This window comes from Colobus angolensis, unplaced genomic scaffold (assembly GCF_000951035.1).
Source record: "Colobus angolensis palliatus isolate OR3802 unplaced genomic scaffold, Cang.pa_1.0 Scaffold404, whole genome shotgun sequence".
Lineage (NCBI taxonomy): Eukaryota > Metazoa > Chordata > Mammalia > Primates > Cercopithecidae > Colobus > Colobus angolensis.
Genome location: NW_012117422.1, coordinates 5,278 through 11,093, shown reverse-complemented (window position 1 = coordinate 11,093; position 5,816 = coordinate 5,278). Strand labels below are relative to the sequence as shown.

The 5,816-nt window shown below is 44.3% G+C and overlaps 1 pseudogene; it reads left to right on the top strand.

The window, feature by feature from the left end:
• The first annotated feature begins 2,537 nt into the window (after window positions 1-2,537).
• On the top strand, window positions 2,538-3,540 carry LOC105521688 (annotated as a pseudogene).
• The last annotated feature ends 2,276 nt before the right edge of the window (window positions 3,541-5,816 follow it).

The following is a 5,816-nucleotide window of genomic DNA, read 5'->3' as shown; positions in this document are numbered from 1 at the left end:
TGGGTGGATGGGTGGATGGGAGGGTGGATAAGTGGGTGGAAGGGCAGATGGATGGATGGATGAATGGATACTGTCAAATTCCAGATAATTAGAAACCCAAATCCATTTTTGATCACTAGGTGGCAGCCAAACATTTAGAACTGTTATGTAGTTGTGTCTGTCTTTATATTGGCTTTTTTTTTTTTGAAACAGAGTCTTGCTCTGTTGCCCAGGCTGGAGTGCAGTGGCTTCCCGGGTTCAAGCAATTCTCCTGCCTCAGCCTCCTGAGTATCTGGGATTGCAGGCACCTGCCACCGTGCCTGGCTAATTTTTGTATTTTTAGTAGAGATGGGGTTTCACCATGTTGTCTAGGCTGGTCTGAACTTCTGACCTCAAATGATCTGCCCGCCTTGGCCTCACAAAGTACTGGGATTACAGGCATGAGCCACCTCGCCCGGCCTGTACTGGCATAAATTTTAAAGAACTCATGATATTCGTCACTGAGAAGTCGATGAACTTTCATCTCTGTGCAGAGCAGAGCGGAGCGTCTGGACTAGTGTGGCCACTGGACTCTTAGCTATGCAGAGATATTATGCCCTTGGCCCAGAGATGAGCAGGTAAAATTCTGGGGAGCCAGACTTCCCAAGGGTTACCTCTGCAGCAAGCAGGCTCTGTCCATTTACAATGCTGTGTTATACAACAAATAGTATCATGTGCCAGGTGGATCATAATGTGAAAAAGATTAGGAGGCACAGCTTCAGAGAGTGAGAATTTCTGGTCCTAATAAAGGAGTAAAAAGACTATAAAGTTTGAGAATATTGATTCAAGAAATGACTAGGAAGAGCCGCCTACCCTAGAAAAGTGAAGAATCCTCCTGGACTCTCCAGTGGAAAAACAGTTTGCATATGGAATTAAATCATATCACTCTTTCCTTCAAAACAGACTTGATGAGTGCAATGATTTGAATATGGTTTGAGTAGGGTTTGCACAGGGTTTGCATAGGGTTTGAATAGGGTTTGAATAAGGTTGGAATATGGTTGTAATAGGGTTGGAATAGGGTTTGAAGATGATTTCCATAGGGCTTGAATAGGGTCGGAATAGGGTTTCCATAGGATTTGTATAGTGCTTGAATATGGTTTGAATAGGGTTTAAATTGGGTTTGAATAGGGCGTGAAATGGTTTGAATAGGTTTTCCACGTGGTTTGAATAAGGTTTGAATAGGGTTGGAATAGGGTTTCAAGAGGGTTTGAATAGGGTTGGAATAGGGTTGGATTAGGGTAGGAAAAGGGTTTGAATAGGGTTTGAAGATGGTTTGAATAGGGTTTGAATAGGGTTTCCGCCAAAGGTCATGTTGAAACTCAGTCCCCAAGGTGACAGTATTGAGAGGTGGGGTCTTTAAGGGGTGATTGGATCACGAGGGCTCTATTCCCACGGATGAATGGATTCCTGGAAAACTAACTGCTTTTTTTTTACAACCTTGCTCTGTTACCCAGGCTGGAGTGTGGTGGCACGATCTTGGCTCACTGTAACCTCCGCAATTCTCGTGCCTCAGCCTCCCAAGTGGCTGGGATTACAGGCATTCACCAAGCCCAGCTAATTGTTGTAGTTTTAGTAGAGACAGGGCTTCGCCATGTTGGCCAGGTTGGCGTTGAACTCCTGACCTCAAGTGATCCACCCACCTCAGCTTCCCAAAGTGTTGGGAAGATAGGTGTGAGCCACGGAGCCCGGCCAGAACTGGCCGCTTTATATGAAGAGGAAGAGAGGTCAGAACTGGCAGCTATATAAGAAGAGGAAGAGAGATCTGAGCGAGCATGTGAGCACGCTCAGCGCCTCACCATGTGATGCCCTGCATCACCCTCTGAACTCTGCAGAGTTCCCGCCAGCAAGAAGGTCTTCATCAGATGTGGCCTCTCAATCTTGGACTTCCTAATTGAAATACATAAATTCCTTTTCTTTATAAATTAGGTATATCTAGTTTCAGTTTCAGGTATTCTCTCTGAAACCAGACTCAGGTCGTGAGCACTCACTCTGTATCCATTCTGCAACACAGAAGTGGGAGCAATTGCCAGGTGGTTCCTTGTCCCAGGGAGCTCCCCCTATAGAGAGGAGTCGGAGAGACAAACGAAGGACTATCATACGGCATCCAAAACTGATGCTCAGCCAGCCTGGTTCATCATTCAGGAGCACTTTCAGCGGCAACTAGGAGAGTTACTGTGGCTTAAATAGGGTCATTTACCTTGACCATTCCCTCATGCTTGTCATCTTATGATGGCAGAAAGGCTGCCCTAGCTCCAGCTATCACATGTACAGTCAAAACAGGAAGAAAAGAAAAAAGACATGGATCATTAGCTATATTTTTCCATATACTGAGGAAAGCAAAAGACTTCCCAGAAGCACCAACACATTTCATTACAGCGCATTGGTTAGAACTATGCCACATGGCACCCCAGGCTGCCAGGGAGGCTGCAAACATGGGTATCTCACCTAGGCTAAGCCAACGAACAAAATCAAGGTTCCATTAGTACAACAGGTACTGGATATTGAATATGCAGTTAACAATGTGTCAAAGAAATGCAAATTTGGCCAGGTACAGTGGCTTATGCCTGTAATCCCAGTGCTTTGGGAGGCTGAGGCAGGAGGATCACGTGAGGCCAGGAGTTGACGAGCCTGGGCAATGTAGCAAGACCCCCATCTCCACAGAAAAATTTTAAGAAATAAAAACATAGCCAGCACTTTGGGAGGCCGAGGCGGGTGGATCACCTGAGGTCAGGAGTTTGAGACCAGCCTGGCCAACATGGTGAAACCCCGTCTCTGCTAAAACTACAAAAATTAGCCAGGCATGGTGGCAGGCACCTGTAATCCCAGCTACTCAGGAGGCTGAGACAGGAGAATCACTTGAACCCGGGAGGTGGAGGTTGAAATGAGCCAAGATTGCACCAGTGCACCCCAGCCTGATGACAGAGCGAAACTCCGTCTCAAAAAAAAAAAAAGAAAAGAAAAGAATATCACCCCACTCCGCGCCTGGGACGATTTCTTCCCGAGCTCCGATCGCTTTGCCTGGCCGGACTTCAGGGACATTTGCAAACGGAACAACCACGTGGTGAGCAACCTGCTCTATTGCCAGACCAACTACCTGGTGGTGGCTGCCATGGTGATTTCCGTCGTGGGGTTTCTGAGTCCCTTCAACATGATCCTGGGAGGAATCGTGGTGGTGCTGGTGTTCACAGTGCTTGTGTGAGCAGCCAACAATAAAGACGTTGTTCGCCGGATGAAGAAGTGCCACCCCACGACGTTCCTTATGGTGGTCATGTTCACCAGCTATTTCCTTATATCCAAGTTTGGAGGAGTCATGGTCTTTGTGTTTGGCATCACTTCTTTTGGTTGTTGATGTTTATCCGTGCATCGTTGAGACTGTGGAACCTCAGGAATGCACTGGCAATAAAATGGAAGGAATAGGTTTGAAGAGGACACCAATGGGCATTGTCCTGGATGCCCTGCAACCGCAGGAGGAAGGCCTCAACAGACTCACTGACTATCAGCAAAGTGAAGGAAGAAACATAACTGACCTGAGATGGGGTTGCAGCAGAAATTGAGTTGCAGTTTGCCCTTGTCCGGACCTACTTTCTGCTTGTGTTTTTGAAATAGGAGGTGCAGGTACCACCCAATTATCTATGGCAGCATATATGTATAGGCCGAACTATTATCAGCTCTGATGTTTCAGAGAGAAGGCCTCAGAAACTGAAAAAAACCCACCACCCACCTATTATGTCTGAAGTTTCACGTGTGTTTATGAAATCTAATGGGAAATGGATCACACTATTTCTTTAAGGGAATATAAATAAATAAATAAATAAATAAATAAATAAAAGAAGTATGGCTTTTACAGCAACAATACTGTTATAGGAATAAAAAAATCATTGTAAAGTATCAAGACAATACAAGTAAATGAAAAGGCTGTTAAAGTAGATGACATTATGTGTTATCCTGTTCCTAATCCCCTAGAACTGTAATGTGTGGGATATAAATTAGTTTTTATTATTCTCCTTTAAAAATCAAAGATGATCTCTATCACTTTGCCACCTGTTTGATGCGCCGTGGAAACTGGTTAAGCCAGTTGTTTATAGTTCATTTACAAATATAAAGATAGCTGTTTAGGATATTTTGTTAAATTTTTGAAATGATTGTAATGTGTTTTCACCAGCAAGTATTTGTTGCAAACTTAATGTCATTTTCCTTAAGATGGTTACAGCTATGTAACCTGTAGTATTCTGGACAGACTTGTTAAAAAATAAACAGACAAAAAGAAAAATAAAACTTGAGTTCTGTTTATCTTGCACATTTTTTGTTGTTACAGTGAAAACAAAAATGGCCCAAGAAAATGTTTCCCATTTTTTTATTTTTTATTTTATAACTGGAACATTTAGAAAGAAGGAAATGAATGTTCATTTTATCAATTTCTTAGGGGCACAAGGAAGACGATAATAGTAGATCTTTTGAAATTTGAACATCTTTAGATAACCAAGCAAAGACTTTAAAAAATTGTAATGAAAATGGAATACAGCTACTGTAGCTCATAAAAATTTTAGATAGCTATTGCTACAATCATATGCTTTTATAGCTAGACATTAAAATTATGATAGCATGAGTTCATACATTCGATTACTTTTCCTCCCTTTCTCTTGTTTTTTTTTGAGACAGAGTCTCGCTCTGTCGCCCAGGCTGGAGTGCAGTGGCATGATCTCATCTCACTGCAACCTCCACCTCCCGGGTTCAAGCAATTCTCCCACCTCAGCCTCCCGAGTAGCTGGGACTACAGGTGCTTACCACCACGCCTGGCTAATTTTGTTTTTTTATTTTTAGTAGAGACGGCATTTCACCATGTTAGCCAGGATGGTCTTGATCTTCTGACCTCATGATCCACCCGCCTCAGCCTCCCAAAGTGCTGTGATTACAGGCGTAAGCCACCATGCCCGGCCTTTTTGTTTGTTTGTTTGAGACAAAGTCTCACTTTATCGCCCAAGCTGGAGTGCAGTGGCGTGATCTCGGCTCACTGCAACCTCCACCTCCTGGGTTCAAGTGATTATCCTACCTCAGCCTGCTGGGTAACTGGGATTACAGGTGCTCACTACCACTGCTTAGGCTGGTCTCGAACTCCTGGCCTCAAGTGATCCCTTGGCCCCGGCCTCCCAAAATGTTAGGATTACAGGCATGAGCCACTGGCTAATTTTTTTTTTTTTTTTTTTTTCCTGTCAGGCTCAAGCAGTCCTTCTGCCTCAACCTCCCTGTAGCTGGGACCACAGACATACACCACCATGCCTGACTAATTTTTGTATTTTCTGTAGAGATGGCGTTTGCTGTGTTGCCCAGGCTGGTCTTGGACTCTTGGCCTCAAGTGATCCACCTGCCTTAGCCCCCATCCTTAAAAAAAAAAAAAATAAAGGACATGAATTCGATTGTGTCACTGTGCTGCTTGAGCCTTCAGTGGTTGTCCTCCAAGTAGAATCTGCTCCCTGCCTGTCCAGCCTGGAGGCTACTGCTCCAGGCCCTTGGCCTCTTAGCCTTAAAGCCTACTTCCCTCTGCCTGACCAGGCCCTATCACCTGCCAAATCCCAGGTTATGCATCATTTTCTCAGCAACTCTCCCCAACTCCCAAATAGTTCCCAATTAGGGGCTTTCACTGTAGTGCATAGCACTTGCTGAAACTTGTAGCTGTGGACTGTATTGTAAAATTACTCATTTTTCTTCATCTCCCTGCTAGATTCGAAGCTTCTCCAGGAAAGGGATCTTTTCTCCTCTGGTCATCCCAGGACAAGGAAAATGGAATGTACTTGAACATT